The sequence below is a fragment of the Myodes glareolus genome, chromosome 4 (genome assembly GCF_982192425.1).
Source record: "Myodes glareolus chromosome 4, mMyoGla1.1, whole genome shotgun sequence".
Classification (NCBI taxonomy): domain Eukaryota; kingdom Metazoa; phylum Chordata; class Mammalia; order Rodentia; family Cricetidae; genus Myodes; species Myodes glareolus.
Genome location: NC_142029.1, coordinates 20621419 through 20641054, shown reverse-complemented (window position 1 = coordinate 20641054; position 19636 = coordinate 20621419).

Genomic DNA, 19636 nt, shown 5'->3' with positions numbered 1-19636 from the left:
TGTTCAGTGTAGACAATACATTTCTTCCTGGGAACTCAAACTGCTCTGCCATGGCGTCCTCGCACAACCCAGACTTCCTCACCCTTCCGGGTGTATGAACAGAACAGTGCACGGCTGTCTCAGCTCTTGGGAAGGAGGACAAGACTGGCCTCCCTCTGAATCCGAGGAGGTGACTGAATGCCTTTCACAGTTGCTGCCCGGTCAGAAGCCACAGAGGGCTTAGGCGGCGGCTGCTCCCATGACAACTGCGTACTAATCACTGTAGGAGATCTCTGTGTTCTTTCTAATCACTGTAGGAGATCTCCGAGTGGAACTGGGTAGGCGCTCAGTGATTGAGAGCACTTGTTACTCTGCCAGAGGACTCAAGCTCAGTTGCCAGTGCACACGTTGGTTGGTTCACAGCTGCCTGTAACTCCAGCTTTAGGAGATTTGATGCCCTCTTCTGGCTTCTGCAGGCACTGCACTCATGTGCACATGCATAAACATACATGTACCTATGGACACACACACACAAATAAATTTTTAGAAATTTAAAAGGAAAATTTTTAAAGAATAAGGCTTTAGTGAGAAGAAATTGAATTATCATTGGCGCCACAGTGTATGTGTGTGTGTTCATATATACATGCATGTTTATGTGTGCCTGTGAAGGCTAGAGATATGGTTCTTTAGGTATTGTTCCTTAGTTATACTGTTCATTATTTTGAGACAAGGGTCTCTCACCAGCCTGGAACTCATTGCACAGGCTGTGCTGGCCCAGTGAGCCCCAGGAACATACCTGGCTCTGTCTTCCCAGGGCTGGGATCACAAGTATGTACCATTATTCTTAGCTTTCAAACCTTACTTCTGGAAATTGAACTCAAGTCCTTGTGCTTGCCAGACAAGCCCGTTACCAGCTGAAGCAACAGCTTCACTTCCTGGCTCTATATTTGATCCAAGTTCTCGCTTCTCTCAGACAGCCTGCTGTGGTCTTGGTTTTGGAGGCCAGCCTCATCACTTACGAGTTGTCACAGATCGCTTGTGTAGCTGGTGTCCTATGACCTTCGGGACAGTGTCTTCCTATCCCCGAGCTTCCAACAACCCAGCCTGTATGGAAACCCACACGCTAGTCTCTCTCTAAGTGAGGAAGTGGTTCAAGAACTGGGGAACTGTGGTTCAGGAGGAGGCAGTCTCACACAGGTCAGTCATGGAGGAAGCTTCTAAAATCATGCTTACTGGCTATGCAGAGCTTCCGCCTGGATGGAGGTGTGTATGGCCTGAGATCCTATGTTCCTTGCAGGGACATGTTCTACTTTTCAAATACAGAAACTAAGGCTCAGAGAGGTCAGGTTCAGACAGCCAGAGCCCAGGGCTCTCAAACTGGATGCAGCCGGCTGAGGGACAGAGGAAACAACTTTGTGGGGCTGGGGCATGGTTCAGTGGGGAATGTGCATGCTGAGCAGAAATGAGGATGTGAGCTTACCTCGGCAATCATGGAAGAAGTCAGGCATGGTAGGTAGTGTACACCTTTGGCTCAGTGCAGTACTGGGAGGTGGAGACAGGAGGATCTCTGTGGATACCCTCTCTAGCCAATCAATGAGCTCTAGGTTCAGTGAGAGACCTGTTTCAAAAAAATACAGAACAGAGTGATCGAAGAAGATGTCCAGATGTCCATATCTGGCCTCCATGGGCATGCAGGTCTATACGCACGCATGCATGTCCATGATGGGAGGAGAGAACACTTATTTTGGGGTTCCTTTCCCCTTTCCTGCAGCCTTCCAGGAATTCAGAATCTCCCACCTTAAAATTTCCCACTTGAGGCAGCTGCCTCCAGGAAAACCAGGAAGGCCCAGTGGGCTTCTCGGGAAAGAAGTCAGTCCCCAGCCTCCATCTCGCAGAAAAGCTGTTATTAAATTCTATGCTGGGCCCCGACCTGGATTTAAAGATTTACGAGAAGACAAATGCCAAACAGATGCCCATTAGGGCCCTGACAGCCGAAGCTTAAAGATAACATTTACATTCTGCCTGGGTCTGTATCTCTCTGTTCCCCACTCGGCCCCTCTCCTGCCTCCAGTGGGATCAATACCTCGGCTGAGGTTACATGGAGGTGGTCACATTCTTCTAAGCTGTTTGCTCAGCACTCGGTTTGCTCTGCTAACATGCTGGCTACTTCTTCCAACAGGCCTGTTTGCCCAGCATTAGGGCTGTTTGCCGAAACACCTAGTCCAATCCGAGGGGGCTCAGCTTTCTAAACAGTTGGTCCCCGAATCTGTCAATCAATAACACCAATTGGGTTCCTGACATGGACAGTGACTGTGGCCAAGTCTAATATTTGCCCAAACACGGCCCATCCCCGCTTTCTCAGCACCTGACAGTCCTAGCTCGACAAGAAGGACATTCGCCCAAGCGCACAGGCTGCTGGGAAGACATGGTGTTGTCAAATAGAGACCAATTCCAGGAGAGAAGGGTGTATAATAAATATGACGGTCTCTTTATGAGAGGTAATTTACTGAAATGCACAACCATTTACCTGCTCATCTGGCCGGGTGTTGTTAAAAGTGGCAGGCACGGGGTCTGGCATCTCCTGGACTGGCAAAGTAGCCTGGGTTTGGCCTCATAAAGCTTGGGGCTGGATCTAGGCATTGGCTTGAAGTCATAGGTGACCAGGGAGATAATAGACATTGACTAGGGCCAATGACCAAAAGATCAAGATACATGTCCTAAGAAGAGGACAGCGGAGGTTGGCGAGATGCTTCAGTGGCTAAAGCACTTACTGCCAAGCCTGATGACCCAAGTTTGATCCCTGGGAGCCACATGATGGAAGAAGAGAACCAATTCCCCCTAGTCATCCTCTGACCTTTCATGTGAGTGTGTGCTCTCTCTCTCTCTCACACACACCCCCACACCAAATAAACATAATAAAAAATTTAAGAGTGATGGTTTAATGGGACCAGCTTTTCTTTGGTCCTTGGGGATGAGAAAATCTTTTGGAACCTGATAGAGGCATTGGCTGGGCAGCATTGTGAACGTACTAAATGTTGCTAAATTATTCACTGCAAAGGTTCATTTTATGTTCTGTGCATCCGAGAGGCTCTCATGCCTAACTCAGGCTTTGGCTCAGAGTACATGCTTAATAAATGTTTATTGAAAGAACGACCTAACATTTACACAGCCCACAAAGCCCTTTGTTATACACTGGCTCATTTTATCCTTAAAGAACCGTCTGCAGTGGGCAGAGGTGAGTGTTAGCTTTTTCATGTTGTGAAGCAAAGCTAGGATTTGGAGAACACTGTGTAGTCTCCCACAGTAAGGAGTGGAGGTGCTGGGATTTGAACCACAAAATCATGGGGTCCCAAGTCTGTGCACACAGAGCTCTGCTCTTTCCAGAGTGGGAAATAATTAAAGAATTAAAGGCTTTTTTTTCGAACGTTTACTTATTTTCAAACTTTTTAATTGGCAAGTATTGATTATATTATATATCATAACGGGACTCATGATGACACTTTCATACGTGTATATAATTTCCCTCTTGTCCCCCTTGCATTTCTACTGACCCACTTCTTCACCACTAGCTCCCTTCTACTTCCATGTGAATGGATGCATGTCCATGTCCATGTGATTGTGCGTGCATGCGCACATGTGCTACACCCCTGAAGAAAATGCCTCTCCTTTCTCCAGTCACTACTAATGCCTATAGATTCCCAGGGAGGGGTGGGTGGGTGGGGCTGGCTCATGAGTCCTTCTTCCATTCATGACAGAGTGTTGATTAGCCCAAGCTTACACAGGCTTTGCGCAGGTAACCACATCTGCTTTGGGTTCACGTTCACTAGTGCAGCAGGCTTACCATACTCAAAAGACAGCTTTCTGCGACACCTCACCCTTCTTTCTCTGGCTCTTGCATTTTCTCTTCTCTCTCTTCTGTGATGTTCCCTGAGCCTTGGAGGGGTGATATCAATGCATTTTTATCACTAAAAATGATTAAAAATGTTGTCAAAGCAGGTGCTTGATGTCTCCTGTCCCTAGCACCTAGTTAGTTGGGTCTTTACTAACTTTTACTAACTTACTCGCTGAGCTACAGGCACAGAGACCTCTCTGTTGATGGACCCAGGTATCTTGGAGCATCAGGGTCTTTAACGAGGATCTGGGGGCTGCAAAGGAGACTTTGCTGGAGGCACACATCCCTCTTCATAGCATGGGCACCATGGGAGGGGACCTGGCTGAGGGTGGCTGGGCCATCTCACTGACACCTGTTAGGCTCTGGGTGTGGCTGTGTTGTTAAGATAGATGGATTTCAAAAGTGTCATGGGTGACTCATCACTCCCACATCTTGTTTCTTTTTCTGCTTCTTTTGCCTGTGAGGTCTTGATAAAACCCTAAGCGAATATTTCATAGTCTACAAGGTGGAGCAGTGTAGTTTGTATCACAGGGACATGCTGGTCAGGGGAGCCAAGGAGGTTGGAAGCACTCAACACAATGCCAGGGAGGAAAGATGTCCAGTAGTTTCTTGGAGACTTTCTTGGCTTCCTTTAGGGCACCTGAACCTGTGGGCTAAGGTTGGGCTGTAAGGACCGTTTTCCCTAGTGCAGGCCATAGTTATGATTTTTATTAAAAAAAAAATAAGACACCTGGACTGGAGAAATGGCTCAGTGGTAAAGAACATGTACTGTTCTCATGGAGGACTGGAGGTTCATCCCCATCACCCATGTCAAGCAGCTCACAGCTACCTGGAACTCCAGTTCTGCGGGGAGTCAAGACCTATGCCCTCTTAGGGCACCTGCACTCATGAATACCTACCCGGACCCTGCCTCCAAACTGCTCATAATTAAAAATAAAGAAAATAAACCTCAGAAAATACATTTGACTGAAATTTGTTTGCTTTCATTGCCTGTGGACCCTGGCAGTTTTAAAAATCTGAGAGAAAAGGGTCCCTGAAAAGTCAAAGAGGAAACACACTTTGGGGTTGTGGAACTTTGCAGCAGTCCCAAGATTGTGTCACTGTGTGAGCCTCAGGCCAGGGCAGGGTCCCGTGGATGCTCTGACCAGTGTTCTGTAGTGGACAACACTCACTCTAGGGACATCTAGGCCGTGACGATGCTGACAACACCACACAGGAACCCAACCCTTCAGACAGGACTCAAAACTGCAGTCATGTTTCTTTCCTCCTTCCCTCCCTGTTTCTCTCCCTTCCTTTCTCCTTTTCTCTGGCCTCCACAATCATACCTACTTACACACACACACACACACACACACACACACACACACAAATCATACATGCACACACACATAACACACACACACACACACACACACACACTCAGCCAGGTCTGGTGGTGCAGGCCTGTAATCTCACCTACTAAGAAGGATGAAGTAAGATTGAAAGTTCAAGTCCTATCTGGGCTACAGAGTGACTTTAAGGCCAGTTTGAATTATATAAAGAGACTCTGTCTCAAAACAAAACAAAAAAAAAGTAAAAATAAATGGGTTGGGAATGCAACTTTGTAGTAAGAATTTACCTAGTACATTTGAGGACTCAGGTTCAATCCTAGCACCCAAACAAAAAAAACAAAGAAACAAAGAAAAAGGAAAGTAAGTAGATTCAAAATGAACACTGATAGCAGGGTGTATAAACCAATGCCAGTCACCAGGGGGTCATTTTCAGTGACCACTGGGGTTCACTTTTCTTTAAAACTTGATGGGTTGGATATAGCGGCATGAACGTTTAGTCTAGATACTCAAGAGACAGAGGCAGGTGAATCTCTATGAGTTCAAATTCAGCTGGGGTTATATAGTGAGACTATGTCTCAAAAAAAAAAAATCAAACCAAAAAGATGTTCAATTATACCACAAGAACATGTACTCAACTATGTTCATAGTAGCTCTATTTGTAATAGCCAGAACCAGGAAACAACCCAGATGCCCCTCAACTGAAGAATGGATAAAGAAAATGTTGTACATTTACACAATGGAGTATTACTCAGCTGTTAAAAAACAATGACATCAGGAAATTTAAAGGCAAATGGATGGAACTAGAAAAAAAAGTCATCCTGAGTGAAGTAACCCAGAGCCAGAAAGATGAACGTGATATGTACTCACTCATAAGTGGATATGATCTGTAAAGTAAATGATAACCATGCTACAATCCACAGACCCAGAGAAGCTAGGTAACAAAGACGGTCCAAGAGGAGACACGTCCATCTCCCTGGGAAGAGGAAATAGAAGAGACCTCCTGGTTGGACTGGGGGCAGGTAGGCATGGGAACTTGAGGGATCAGGTTGGGGTTGGGGGAAGGGAGAGATGCCTGGGGCTTTTAGGGGTCAGGTAGAAGCCTGATGCAAGAGAAACTACCACAGGTCTACTAGGATGGCCCCAGCTAAGACTCCGGGCAGAAGTGTATGCGTAGCCTGGATTGGTCACCCCTGTGACCGGTTTGGTGCTACCCTGATTGTCATTGGAGAGCCTCATCTAGTGATGGATGGAGGCCCCAGAGGCCAAAAGAAGGTAGCAGATTCCGTGGATTGGAATTGCACATGGTTGTGAGCCACTATGTGGGTGCTGGGAATCAAACCTAGGTCCTCTGCAAGAGCAGGCAGTGCTCTTAACCACTGAAATATCTTTTTCCAGGCCCCAAATGGAGACTTTTTGTCTTAAAATCAAAGAGCAAATTCACATGACGGAATAATCAATTAATTGCACCTTTTGCTGGCATATTGGGTTATGAAAACCCTCTTACTGGTCACCAGATTACTAATATAATTACTAATGTAGGCAATTATTTTAGTAGGTTGACCTGAGGCTCAATCTAAATAAATATACATCAAGGCCACAGTTGCACTGTTCTGTCCTGTCCTTAGAGTGACTTCAGTATTGCATTGCCTTGCAAAAGCAGCCACATAATCAGCATGAATTTCCATTTCTAAAGGAAGTTGAATTAGGGGACTTGTGCCAGCCCCAAACAGTGTGAGTTTAGTGGAGCTCAACAACAGCCAAGGAGAAAAGAAAGCCAGAGAAGAGCGAAAGAGGTGGCTATGCGGGGTGGACTTAAAAACACATCATGGTTTAGGAGTATACATTTAGGAGTATACGTGTGTGTGTGTGTGTGTGTGTGTGTGTGTGTGTGTGTGTGTGTGTGTATACACACACACATGCATACAATAGCAGTCACTGAAGAAAGAGGCTATGAATTTAAAGAGATTGAGGAGGGATACTAGGGAAAGTTTGGAGGGAGAAAAGGGAGAAATAATGTAATTATATTATAATCTCAAGAATAAAAGAAAAAAATATCTTTAGGCATAGTAGTGCACACTTTTTTATCCCAGCCCTCAGGAGGTAGAGGCAGGTAACTCTCTGAGTTTGAGTATGGTTTACATAGTGAGTTCCAGATTAGGCACAGTGAGACTATCTCTATCTATCTATCTATCTATCTATCTATCTATCTATCTATCTATCTATCTATCTATCTATCTACCTACCTACCTACCTACCTACCTACCTACCTACCTACCTATCTATCTATCTATCTATCTATCTATCTATCTATCTATCTATCTACACACACACACACACACACACACACACAAAATGTCTAAAATCACGTGTTATCGATGACACTATGCCACAGGGCATACACATCCAAAGTACCTCTCCAATTGTTCATTTACTTTTTTTTTTTTTAAGAAACCATTTTGGTGGAGGGGAGAGGGTTCGGCTGATGCTGAGCCGTCACCATGGCATCTCTTCTGAGGCAGCATCCAGCCCCCAGGAGGGAGTGTCTATGTAGGTTCTTACTGCAAGCAGCAGAAACTGGTTCAGGCTGGTATGGCGGTTAATATCCTCAGCGTGACAGCATCTACAATTACTCCTGGGCATATCTGTGAAGGAGTTTTTAGACTGGGTTCATTAAGAAGAAGACCCACCTTACGTGAGAGTAGTGCCATTCCGTGGGCTGCAGTCCTGGGCTACATTCAAAAGGAAGAAAGCAAACGAACACCTTCATTTCATCCTCTTTTTGACTGTGGATACAATGTAGACAGCAAACTCTTGCCACATGGCTTCCCGGTCATGATGGAGTCTGAAATTGTGGGCCAAAACAAGACCCCCCCCTTCCTTTTTTGCTCTATCGGGTACAGCAATAAAGAAAGCAACTAAAACATTAAGGTCTTCTAACAGAGGGAAGTAAGTGATTACCATGTGTCTTCCGAAGGCCCTATAGGAGATCCCTAGTCACCCAGTCTATTCTGTGTGTTCTCTGCTTCTTTGGGACCAGGGATTGTGGTTTTTATCATATGCAAACTAACAAGACTAACAGAAAGATGTTGGGGGCTGAGGATAGGATGTGAGAGAAAGATCCAGGTTCACTGAAAGTGTTTGTAGGTAGGCGTGTCAGGGAAGAGCCGGGGCCTCTGTGGCTCTGAGTGGACTGTTCTGGGAAGGAATCTCTGAGAGGCTGGTGTGTTGTGCTCACCCCCCTTGAATGAGTATCCTGCCTTTTGGGACTCAGCTCTCTTCCCCTGAGAACCTGGGAGTGCGGTGAAATTGTAGGGTCCTCTGAGCTGGATGTCCTGAGGGTACACAGGAGATGACAAAGTCCAACCCTGGCCAGAGCTAATCGCTCAGTAAGAGATGATTGATGTCAAGGGCTGGAGAGATGGCTCTGGAGGGAAAGAGTTTGCCAGGCAAGTACGAGGACCTGAGCTGGGACCCCCAGAACCATGTAAAAGTCTGGGCGCAATAGTGTACACCTGTAATTTCCCAGCACTTGGGAAACAGAGGCAGGAGGCTGTCTGGGGCCTGTTGGGTAACTGGTCTTGCTAAATTAGCTGTGTTTGGTGAGAGATCTTGCCACAAACAAGCAACCAAGCAAACATACAAATGTGCTAGAGGAAGACACACCTGCTATTGACCTATAACCTCATATGTACCGGCACACCCACAAACAGGTGTCCATGAATAACAGACACTTAAGAACATGGAGAGAAAGAGACCGAGAAAGAGACCTGATGTCACACCCTAGACTCCCCCAGGACACCCTCCTTTGTCAGGGACTTCTCTCCCCTGGTAATCCAGGATTTACCACAGATCTTGCCTCAGGGAAGGCCTTTTTATGGGGCTGGGATAATTCTGGGCCTGTGTTTCTCTGCTGAGCAAACCACCCTGAACTGGAATGCCTGGAGGAAGAGGCAGACCCTGCTGCCCTGTGAAAACTTACTCAAATATAAATGGCCTCTGAGGAGACAGAAGGCTGACTTTCCTGTGAGAAGCAAGCTGTTGTTTCCTGTGTTAACGACCCCAGAAGTAATTCCTAGGCTCCTGTGTTGAAATCATGATCTATCTGTAGTCACCTTTCTTTCCAGTGCTTACCCAAGGTCTGGCCCAGCACCCAGAATAACAACCACGCCATTTCCTACAGCCCAGGTTTGCATTAAAGACGAGGCCTTGCTTTTCTGCCTCCTGTTTAACATGGGAAACAGGAGTTAAGTTAAGTTAACATGTCCTGTCTTCCACCAGGACAACTGCCTATGCCAGGGATTCCAAACGCTCTAAATAGACCATCTGATATAAACCCACAGCAAACCTGGGAGAGAGGTCGCATTCTCTCCACTCTACTGTACCTTAGAGAAGGAAAGCGGCTTGCCCAAGGTCGCCTAGATTGCAAGAATCTTGGCTGGGATTTTGATCTAAGCACAGGCTGCACTCAATCTCAGCACCTAGCTGGCTTCTCTGAGGGAAACCGGTCCTGCTTTGGGAACCATAGGTCAAGGCGACCATGGCGCAACAGGTTTCTGAGAACAACAAAGACCATGAAGTGTAACCTAACTCAGTGAGGTGTCTTACCGGCACTCTGGCCAGCTCGAGAGGGCCACAGTGTTCTCCACCTGAGGAGTAATTGACCGAATAAAATGCATTACAATGGGGGCTGGAGAGATGGCTCCGTAGTTAAGAACACTTGTTGATCTGCAGATGACTGGGTTTGGTTTCCCACACCTACACCCTAGTACCTGTTACCACGCCTGTAACCCTAGACCCAGAGCTGATGTCCTCTTCTGGCCACTTCAGGCACCTGCATGCAAGCGATGCGCGTGCGCGCGCGCACACACACACACACACACACACACACGCACGTGTGCACACCCACACCATAAATAAACCTTTAAAGAATCACATTTACAATGTTTGTACGAGAAGCCCTTAATCCATAGAGAAAAACGCAGTTTGAAAGCATTTTCAAGCGGAGACACTCTTTTCCACACTAATAATTGATAGACTACCCTCAAATTGTTCTTATTTGTTCATTAACATAAGTCCCCTGAGGACTCACTAGGCAACACTTTATTAGCCTGGATGAAGTAATATATTTTAAAGTAATAAAACAACATTATTTTTAAATTATTTTTTAATGTGGACTTTCCAGCCACTGACTGCCCTCTCTTATAGGTCTGAATTAGTGAGTTTTAATTGTGTGTAAAAAAGCAATAAAATCATCATTACAAAAATGATGGGGTGTTTCACTCACAGCAAGCACCATGCAGCTCGGTCTGCTCTGCCTCGCTAAGCCCACACAGTGGGTGATGCACACCCTTGCCACAGGCCAGTGGGCTCAGCTGGGGGGTCCTCACCCTGGGCCCAGGTATGGGAGCATCGCAGTGAGGTCAAAGGTTAGGCTTAGCATTTCCAAGATGACATTCTACAGTACCCAATGGATATAGCCAGCGACGAACACACGATGGTGATGAGGGTGATTTCCTCTCATGTATGATATGCATTGCATGCATGCTGTACACGTATATATGTATGGTTCCTGTGTGTAGGTATGTATATGTGTGGTACATGTGCATGCACATGTGTATGGCTGCTGGAGAATGAAGTGTCTTCCTTGATTGTTCTCTGCTTTATTCATAGAGGCAGGGCCTACCAGTTGAGCCCAAAACTCTCTGATTGAGTTTATTCAGCTACTTGGCTCGCTCTGGGATTCCCTGCCTTACAAGTGCTGGAATCACACGGTGGGGCTGCCATCCCGCCTGGCTTTTCCATGGCATCTGAATTTGTTCATTCCCTGAGCCACCTCCCCAGCTCTGATGCTTATACTGATTGTCATCTTGCAGCCTCTACAGTCACCTAGGAGACGAGCTTCTGGGCATGCCTGGGATGATCTAGCTTTAAGTAGGGCAGCACCATTTCAGGGCCTGGGGGCCTAGACTAAAGAAAGAGAAGAAGCCAGCTAAACAACAGTGTCATGTCTCTCTATTTCCCGACTGTGGTACAGTGTGACCAACTGCCTCGCGTGCGTTCCTGCTGCCATGCTTTCCCAGCCACAATGGACTCCACCCTCGGATCATGAGCCAGAACAAACCCTGTCCCCTTTAAAGTGCTTTTATCGGGTATTGAGGCATAGCAATGAGATAAGTGATCAATACACCGGGTACGGCCGACTCGCTGGGCCCAGAAGTCCTGAGTTAACAAAGAAAGAAGACGATGGAAGAAAAGAGACCTGCACGGCACATACAGGGCTTTCCATGATCTAGTGTAGAGTCGACATGTTGGGCCACGCGGTTGCAGATGTGTGCTTGGTGGACACACAAGGCCCACGAGAAGGAGCGTGGAGGCTAATTTCAAGTGTTACCTCACATATGTTGTGGTGACTGATGGTTTAGTCCGACACCAGTCAAGATATTGCAAAGCATTGTATGACCAAAACTAGTGTTTAAACCAATCAAGCCCATTGCTTGTTTTGTTCCTGTGTAGGTGAGCCTCACCCCGTCAGCTGAAGGCCTTCATGGTGCGGGAGAATTATCTGTATTCTGTCAATCATATTTTAATAAAACGCTGATTGGCCTGGCAGGCAGTATAGGCGGGAAAGCCAGACAGGAAGTAGGGGTGGAGCAAAGAGACTGGGAGTATTCTGGAAGCAGAAGCTCTCTCTCAGCCACTCCTGTACAGACCACCGAAGAGACAGCATGTAACCTGCCTAGCTCAAAAAGGTATGGAGCCATTATGGCTAACATAGATCAGAATAATGGGTTAATATAAGTTATAAGAGTTAACAAGAAGCCTGACCCTATGGGCCAATCAGTTTATAACCTTATGGAGTCTTGTGTGTGATTTTCTTTGTTGCTTGCTGGCTGTTGGGGTACTGGGAGGGACAGAAACCCCAACAAGCCAGCCCTCATGTTACATATGGCGCCAACGTGGATAACTGAATCCACATAAAGCGTGAGAAAGCTTGGGAAAGAATAGAGTAAAGCATGTTTTCTTGGTAGCAGCAATTTCTCAGGTCTGCTCTGTTTGCTAGAGCAAGCAAACACTCTCATCTAAGGGAGGCTTCCTGACTCAGCCTTAACTGCAAAACCTTGCAGCTCATTAAGAGGTCCTGCCACGAAACACTTAAATGCTGTTGGTGAAAAGCTGAACACATGCTTTTCGGTTTTCAGTCGTAGCAGGAAAAAAGCTGTGCTGTTTTAAAATGCCGGCTTTCTGGGCTGTCCTGCCAGAGCAAACTCTGACTCTTTCAGGCAGGCAGTCCGACTGAGTGTGGTCTGTGAGCAGAATGCTGCAGCTTGCTTGCTGGCAAGGACTTTGAAACGCCTTAGAGTTGTGGCAGTGAACACAGCTCTGGCTGGTACCTCAGCCTTGAGGCTGAAATGCTAAGGAATGAGCTGGATCTAGCTGTCAAAGCCACGGCTCTCCATATTGCTTAGTAAATTAATGGCTCATGTGGTCAGAAAAAGAAAAATATACAGTAAAGAGAGATTCAAAGAGGAAGAAAACCTCTAAATGGTTTACAGTGTGTATATGCAGGCTAAAAGTTAAAGTTCTTAAAGTTAAAAGGAAAAAAAGAGAGTAGTTGGGTGTGGTGGTACACACCTTTAATCCCAATGCCTGGGAGGCAGAGGCATATTGACCTCTGTGACTTCAAGGGGTAGAGATAGATTGACCTCTGTGACCTCAAGGTGTGGTAGTACACGCCTTTAATCTCAATGCCTGGGAGGCAGAGACAGATCTCTGTGAGTTCAAGGTGTGGTAGCATACACCTTTAATCCCAGCACTGGGGAGGCAGAGACAGGAGGATCTCTGTGAGTTCAAAGACAGCCTGGTCTACAGTGTTATTCCAGGACAAAGATATACAAAGATCCTGTCTCAAAAAGTAGAAGTAAAAATAAAAGAAATAGAGGTTAAAATAAAGCCACATAAAGATGGAAAATGCACAGAGAATCTTCATACTGTATGCTTTTATGCTCTCTTTAAATTGTTTGATTGCTGAGGAAGGAGCAACAACTGCTAAAAGACTTTTGTTTATAAATGCTGCTGAACTAACCCAAGATAGGCATTTTGAAAATACCTTGGCTTCAAAACTGAAGTCAAAAGGTATGTTACTTTGGAGAAGAGATTTTGCTTTTGTTTCCACAGAAAACGAGAGACTCTGGATTTATTCAGAGTTAAGAATAATCACCTTTGACCAAGGGAGGCCACCTGAAAAATCTCCGATAGGAACAGATGGCCCAGATGACAGTGGTCTACATCCAGAACTGATCCAAGACTGCTGCCTGAGATGATCGAGACTCACAGGATACTCCAGTCATGACTCTAAATTTTCTTTAGGTCCCCTTAAGACTATCAGCACCCCCAACCAGCAGGAAGTAGCCTGAAATACTACGCCCACATTCCCAACAAATGGATTATGGGTATTTTCCTTTGTTTAAAAAAAAAAAAGAGGGAAATGGTGCGGGAGAATTATCTGTATTCTGTCAATCATATTTTAATAAAACACTGATTGGCCTGGCAGGCAGTATAGGCGGGAAAGCCAGACAGGAAGTAGGGGTGGAGCAAAGAGACTGGGAGTATTCTGGAAGCAGAAGCTCTCTCTCAGCCACTCCTGTACAGACCACCGAAGAGACAGCATGTAACCTGCCCAGCTCAAAAAGGTATGGAGCCATTATGGCTAACATAGATCAGAATAATGGGTTAATATAAGTTATAAGAGTTAACAAGAAGCCTGACCCTATGGGCCAATCAGTTTATAACCTTATGGAGTCTTGTGCGTGATTTTCCTTGGGACTTGCTGGCTTATTGGGGTACTGGGCCAGACAGAAACCCCAACAAGCCGGCCCCACATGTTACACCTTCAGAGTGAGTCTGAGGTTTCTTAAAAAAGAGAGTATTCTCTGGTGTGTTTCTAGGCCGCCACTGAGAATTTGAATTAGAGACCATGGCCTACAGCTGGGGCATCCCACTCTTTGGCTTCTCTGGGACATATTGGTTGATGAAGAGTTGTCTTGAGCCACGCTTAAATCCAGGGCGGTCCCACCCACGCTCCAGGCACTGCTAGACCACGCCTATGCTCATTCTGCACGGCACCAAGCACAATGACGTCATCTACAGAGTTCGTGCTTGAGAATCATGCGCGCAAGTTACAAAAATTGCAACAGAACCCACCTCATACTATTTTAAATAATCTTAAACTTTTGTCTTGGGCCAAATCCTTAGATATCCTGGCCCACATGCGTTGTCAGGTTGGGTTAGACACTCCTGTCTGCAACATTATCTCTTCCCAAAAGCTTTAGGCAGTGGCCCTCTCTGCAGACCCTATAGGGAGCCCGTTAGTGACAGTTGCCCCTTCTCCTTCTAGGCCTCCTTCTTTCTCTGCATGTGTATATCCGTGCACAGTCCCGCGTGCATGCATGAGCATGCATGTATGTGTGCACACGCGCACGCACACACACACACACACGCACAAACACGCGTGTCTTTATGTGTGACTCTTCATGCCTAGCCACACTTCTCTAGCTCTTTTACTGCTCCCTGGTTCTGTGACTCTTGAGGACCCTGAATAGGGCAGGCCTAGGGAAGATATCTTCCTCATGAGTCGTGCTGACTTTGAGCTCTAAGTTGGGGACACCGGAAGCAGCCCCTGCAGAGAGACAGCCCCTAATGGAGAGGAGCCTGTCTTTTTTCTGAGCTCTTTTCTGAGAAAGGGTCTCACTAGGCAGCCCAAGTTGAACGGAACTTCAGATCCTCCTGCCTCAGCCTCGTGCGTGTGGGACTACAGACGCGCACCACCTTCCCGCTGGTTCACTAGCAGGTTTTTATTGCTGCAAGCCGTTCCTCGAGGCTGTCTGTCAACAAGACACACCCTGCAGCATTCTGATCTCCCTGGGGCATCATAATTTTTTTTCTGGGTCCTTTTGGAAAATGATTGGAGGGCCTGTGATAAACTGGGGCAACCCAATGGGGACAGGTGACATTCCCCAGCTTCCCCTGCCAGCCTGGGTGCCATCCTCAAGCTATGGTGTAGGAGTGCCAAACAGTAGAGGGCACCAGAGGCCTGTCTCTGTCGTGACAGCCTGTTTTGGTGGCATCAGGCATGTGTGGGCGAAGGTGCTGCTGCTGCCGTGGGAGGTGGCACTCAATCGTAAACAGGGAGAGCTCAGGACTGCTGCTGTGTGTGTCACTGTGGTTGTGGGCAAGCGGCTGCGTGAAGCCGACTTACCGCCAGTGGGGTGCAGAGAGCGCTTGGCACCAGGGTTTCGGGGATGTGGGTCACCATGGGTTCTCAAGAGTGGGTCTGACATGAGCGAGAGCTTTCTCTCTGGGCTAACTCTGCATCTCATTGCCCTGCATTGAGCCTGGGAGGGCAAGGCAGGAGCCGGGACAAAGCTTAGTGGAGGCACAGTGTACCAACAGCCAGGCTGCCTGACGCAGTGAGGAGGCTGTCCCCAAGGCTTCTTCTCTCCAGCTCCTTGAATCTCACCATCACGCCTCTGCCCACTTCCTGCCCTTCTTCCTCCTCTGCACAATGTTCTGGATTCGGGAGGAAGGGAAGGATGGAGGTTGGAGAGGGTGGCTCCCAACAGTAACAGTTTTCATGGACAGATGCTGCTGGGGGTGGAGTGGAGCCAGCTGCTTTATTTCTGCTCTGTTTTGAAGGGACACTCCCAAAGCTTCGGTTTCCCCTCTGTAGACAGGGGCTCAGGGGCTTGGATTTTCCTCAAAATCAACGTGGTGAGGGTTAGGAGCAGGGAGGCATGTCGGCCTTGGGGAAGGGATGCTGTGCTGCCAGGAATCCCGCCACCTGCTTGATTTCCTTTAGTGTTGGCGCGTGCTCAGTATTGACACTTCTCCAGATTGTACAAGACCAAGGTCAGGTGAGGTCCATCACCTCTAGCCCTACTTGGCGCTCTAGTAAGAGAGGCTGTCAAAGACACTAAGTTTCCTACACTCCCTCTCTGCCTCCCATAGGCCACCGTTCTTCACCTCCTGACTCTGGGTCCTCTCACGTGGGCAGGAGGTCTGTCCTCCAGAATGTCAGGCGGTCACCCAGGAATGGATGGGAACAGGGGACTGTTCCTTGGCACTCAGCTGTGCCGTGAGTGGAATGCTTCTGTTTGGAGTTACCTTGACTCCTCCTCCCCTCCCTGCCAGAGTGGCCAACTCGTGAGGCTCTAACTTCTTTGTAAGGTCACTCCTGGGCAGAACTGAGTGAAGAGCCAGGTCTTCCTCAGTCCTTCAGTCTGTCTGTCTTGGCTCAAGCCTTGGATGCTTGGGGGGTGTGGTAGGGAGGGAAACCTCTTCAATGTCTTCAGCTCCTAGTGCTCCACCCTTGAGCTCTAGAGTTCAGCAGGGTACACAGAGCTAATCCCCCAGTATTAGGCCTCTTAAGAAGCCCTGAATGACTCTCAGATGCCTGTAACCTCCTTAGGGCTCCTGAGACAGGGTGCTGGTGTTTTCCTCCTTTTGCCTCATTGGAGCCGTCCTTCGGTCCTTGTTGAGTGTCCTGTTACGTCATCAGGCTCACCCTGCCTCTGGTGATTTCTATAGTCCCAGCAGGATGCGAGGCCACCAGGGAGGTGACATATGGAGATGAATTGAACATGATCCCTGTGGGGCTGGCAATTGGTGGGCATAAAACTTGGAAGTAAGAAGCCTGCACTGACTCTAATGGGGCTTCTGGAATGGGCCTGGCCCTGCCTGGGAGTGGGGCAGGAGTTGGGGGCTGGAGGTTGCAACCTGGCCTCTTTGACTTAGGGCTGAGACCCCACTCCCCAGGCGGAAAAAGGGCAGAGAGGGTCAGGTCACAAGAGGGTACAAAAGTGGGCAGGCATGAGGACAGTGGCCCATCTGTGGCTGGGTGTGTTTGGAGTGACTGGAGAGTAGACACCAAAGCAGAGGTGACACCGAAGACTGAGTGGGGTTTGGTCATGAAGAGACTTGGAGTCCAGGCTAAGGCAAGCCTGGGGGAGGTGTGGGGACAGACAGGAACTATCACATTGACTCAGGGGAAGAGGAGGAGGTGAGGAAAACGGGAAGACAGAGATGTCCTGGGAGGGTGAAAGACGGAGATAGGGAAGAGGGAAGTGGTGAGGAGGGCTCCCTGCTCCCAGCTCAGCCACACATCAGAATGGGAGAGAGGAGGAACAGGCAAGGAAGGGGTGGGTGTTCAGCTAAGATTTGTCTAGTGACCTGCTGTGTGGGGAGTCTGTGGTGAGAATTTCTCCTTGTTGGGGGAACTAAGCATTGTCTACCTGCCTCCTTCTAAAGTCTCTGTGACTAACCAAAGTTCCCTCTGGGGAACCAGTGAATTTACTGGACTTACTTACAGAGCGTGGGTGGAGGTTACTGACAGGATGGCTGGTGACCCCAATGCAGCTGCACTGAGAAGTCTTACCCAGCATGCATGATGGCGTCCCCAAAGTTGCATAAGTAGAACACCTTTCCCTTAACCCTTAACTGACTCTAACCTCTGCCTGAGACCCCAAGGCTAAGTGCAAGTGGGGCAGAACTGCATACAACAGGCATGGAGGACGGCAGGAACACTCAGGCGAAGGTCCCATGACACCCCTTCTATGAGCGAATGTCAGCAATGAATAGGCCTAGAATGATGGTTTTTGGCAAGCAGATCCAGTTGAACTCTTGAAGTTGGCAGCTGTTTGACTTGAAAAATTATGCCGTTCAAAGGGACTGAAGGAGTCTCAAGCATTTTAAAATCACATATGCTTATTGTGTGAGTGTGTGCACACATGTCCACGGATGTGAGCCCCAGGGCCCATGCAGAGGACAGAGGGTAACTTTGGAGAGTCCGTTCTCCTTCCGTCATGAGGGTTCTGGAGATTGGTCTCAGGTTGTCAGGCTTGGTGGCAGGACCCTTTGCTCACTGAGCCGTCTCTCTGGCCTGAAACTTTTGTTTTTACGGGTGAGTTGTGTGTGTCACCTCTTCCAGCTCTTTCTGCCCACAGAGTGAGTCAAATGAGAGAAGCAATGAACGGGAGTTTCCAGTTCGTGGGAATCTGAAAATTATGACCCAGCCTAGGAAAGGTGCGAGACCCATTTGGAGTAGCGTGGATTTTCACTGGCTGGTGGGGATTACCTTTCCCCCAAGGATTTTCCAGCACTCCTAGCCTCGCTAGTGACTTCTAGGCATAGAGTAGGCATCTAGGGAGGCTCAATGTTGCTGTGCTATGAAGGCAAACACCCTTGCTTTCAGAACTGGGCAGCTAAGCTGAAGGCAGTAGCCCTCGGGCAGAAAGGGAATGGAAATAGGACTGACTATTCCAACCATCTCTCTGGGCCTCAGTTTCCCTCCGTACAAAGCAGGGCTTCGAATATTACCATCACAGAGGCATCACGAGGATCAGGAGGGATGGTGGCTTCAAAGGCAGTGTGAAGACAAGGAAGCAGAAAGTGCTCTATTGATGGAATTTTCCTGATCTGTTCACTCACTCATTCACGCATGCCTTCCTTTCGCAAAGAATGACAAACTGTCACCCCGGTGCCATGGTCATGCCTTGCTAAGTGTTCAGAGTAGGGCAGGTGGAAAGGCTTTGTGGCAAGAGCTTGCCTTTGGCTGTGGTATTCCTGCCTCACTTACTGCAGTGGAGGGGAAGGGAAGCAGGCAGGTCAGCAGGTTATCTGTGCCGTGTTGGGAGGATGCCACCTGAGCTGGGGGTAGACTCTGAGATGCTTGGGATTTCCCCTTCTGTCTTGGGGCGAGGAGAGCAGAGGCAGCCTCATCAGTTATCTGACAATAATGATACACGGGCAGTTGACTTAGGCAAAGATCAGGGTCCTTAGCCGTGCAGATGGGGGCACGGACCAACTGTGTCTGACGGTCAACAGAGCAACCTGAAGGTCCCTGTTTATGGAGATGGAGGATCTATACCTAGGTTTATCCCCGTGGATGAACTTACTTTAGGTGAGACTCAGTTTTCCCACTTGTGACGTGAGACTCACCGCTTGCTGGTGTGCCCGGAGAAGGGGATGTGGGAGCAATGTGTCTGCATTTCTGCCCATTGCCCTCACAGCCTCATCTGTGTCTGACTTGGTTGATGAGGCTGAGCAGGTGTACTAGCTGTCTTAGTCCTTCACCCCGACTCCTCTGTGACCCAGTACTATGCTAGGCCCTAAGGCTTCGAGCCTCTCCAAACAGTGCTACCAGATGGAACCAAGAAGTGTCTGCACTGGGCTTTGCGTTTGAAGCAGCCATAAGGCAGCACCGGTGGGCATGGAGGAAGGGAGGAGCCTCAGAACCAGCTTCACCCCCAACTCCTGCTGGTGTTTGGGCTTTTTATTTCTTCTCAGAAGTCCCCGGGGATTTAGTTCCTCACTGGCCCCTGCCCCCATCATGACGTCTGTGGTGCGTTCCTCTGGCCCTGAGCTTGGCTGGGGAATAGAA